The sequence below is a fragment of the Microtus ochrogaster genome (genome assembly GCF_000317375.1).
Source record: "Microtus ochrogaster isolate Prairie Vole_2 chromosome 14 unlocalized genomic scaffold, MicOch1.0 chr14_random_2, whole genome shotgun sequence".
Taxonomy (NCBI): domain Eukaryota; kingdom Metazoa; phylum Chordata; class Mammalia; order Rodentia; family Cricetidae; genus Microtus; species Microtus ochrogaster.
The window spans coordinates 6,592,572-6,594,924 of record NW_004949097.1 but is presented as its reverse complement, the minus strand read 5'-3'; positions in this window follow the sequence as shown (position 1 = coordinate 6,594,924).

Genomic DNA, 2,353 nt, shown 5'->3' with positions numbered 1-2,353 from the left:
AGTACTTGGATAAGAGGGAAAATAGCCACACACAGGTGAGCCAGAGGCTTCCAGGGTGTCCATAAAAGCAAAAGGACGAAATCAAGTTGTGTATTTATTGTGTTTTTATTGTTTGTTGCCTGTTTTATGGCAGCCTGTGGTGGTTCATATTCATTGCCAACTTGACAGTATCTAGAATGACTCAGAGAAGTTTATAGAGGGCATTGATTGAGGTAAGAAGACCCATTGTAAAAGTGGAAGGCAGCATTATCTGGGCTGGATGTCCTTGTACTGTAAAAACAAAGAGAGCTGAACACTGACATTCATCACTCTCTGCTTCCTGAGACTAATTGTCTGGAGCTCTGGCTGCCATGACTTTTCCAACACAATGGACTGTACCAGGCTTTCTTTTAGGCTACCAATCAGCTCCCAAATCATGACACAGAGACTTATCATTAGTTATGAATGCTTGGCCTTACTTTAGTTCTTATTTTAATCTCTTTCTTTTTATCTACATTTTGCCTCAGGGCTTTTTACCTTTCTTCTTTCGTTTCTTCCTCCCTCCCTCCCTCCCTCCTTCCCTCCCTCCTCCCTCCCTCCCTCCCTCCCTCCCCCTCTCTCTATCTTTCTGTTCTACTTCCCTACTGTCTCCAAGGCTGGCTGGTCGCTGCCTGGCTTCTGGCCCTGGGCCTGTCCCTATCTCTCTCCCTCATTCTCTCCTTCTTCCTTCACAAGCCTTGATTTCTCCCCCTACTTATTCTCTCTACCTGCTAGTCCCAACTATCCCTCACATGCCCAGCTATTGGTCAGTCAGCTTTTTATTAGACCAATCAGATGCCTTAGGCAGATAAGGTGAAACAAATGCAACAACACACCTTTACATCATTAAACAAATGCAGCCCAAACAACTGTGACACATCTTTACATTGTTAACAAAGGCAGCAAAAACAAATATAACACAACTTGATATAGTTAAATTTTCCACACAATGGACTGTATCCCTTCAGCCTATAAACTGAGGGAAACCCTTCCTTCCTTCCCTTATATTTGTCAGGATGCTTTTCTGTGCTCCTAGAAGAGTAATCTACAGCTCCGGCTGAGTGAGACAAACCATTTTCCAGAGAAAGCTGCCCCTGTGTGCTCTCAGGCAGAAAGAAATGAAGAGGATTCTACCAACTTTCTGTTTTTTTTTTTTTTGTTACTGTTTTATGTTTTCATCCACAAAAAAGACTGTATTCAAGCTTGTACATTTATACTAATTGTCCTGCCTGTTTTCTTTTGTACATATCCCCAAGCAGGCCCTATTCCGAATCCCTTTTCTCCTTAAAAAAAAAAAGCATAATTTACTATGACATATTATTGCCATGTATAGACAATCTAACATCATTTACTGGTGTTCTTGTCAATCAAACCAAATGACCTATATAAAGTATAGGCCTGAGGGACCCTAAAAATGGTAATCTAGGTAAAAGGTAATCAGGTCACTCTGCCTCATAGATTCATTTCTTTTTTTTTTCCCTATAGGCTCTTGTACCCACACCGTGTCCGCTATGAAGTGGAGGGATAAATATAGTTATATGGAAACCGTGTGTGCTCAGCGTGCACACAGAGAAATGAAGGGAAGAGCTGAGCACCATGTAGCTTTAATGGAGAGGGCTACATCAGGGCACCTTGTGGGAGACACCCCGTCTACCGCTTCCTTCTTCAGAGCAGATTTCTAGGGTAAACAGCATCAGTACAGCTGCCCTTTAACAGCAGCATCTCTGCTCCCCGCTTTTACACGACATTTCAGAGTCTTGTGCTCATTTGTTTATTTATTAACTTAGGAATCATTTTAAAGCCTAATTTCAGGGCTGTAAGTGGATGCAGAGGGTATACAGCACAAAATTCACCCTTAGAAAATTACATTCTAGGACCTGGGCTGATGGGCTTGGTGGCTAAGAGCACTGGTAGCTCCCGCAGAGGACCTGGGTTCAGTTCCCCATACCCATGTGGAGGTTCACAGCCTGGGAAATAGTATGTCCTCTTCTGACCTCTATTTACATGAAGTACATACATTCACATAAGCAAAACATTCATACACATAAATCTAAACACACACACACACACACACACACACACAATTTCGTTCTAGGGAATGGAGAGAGGACCCAGTGGTTAAGAGCATTTGTTTTTCTTTCAGAAAACCCAAAATTTGGTTTCTAGCATTCATGCTATGTGGATCTCTCTAACCTCTACTTCCAGAGCCAGGAGATCCAATGATTTCTTCTGTGTTTTGAAGGCACCTGTGTGTATGTGCACACACACACATCCTTCCCTTCCCATCCCTTCCCTTCCCTTCCCTTCCCTTCCCTTCCCTTCCCTTCCCTTCCCT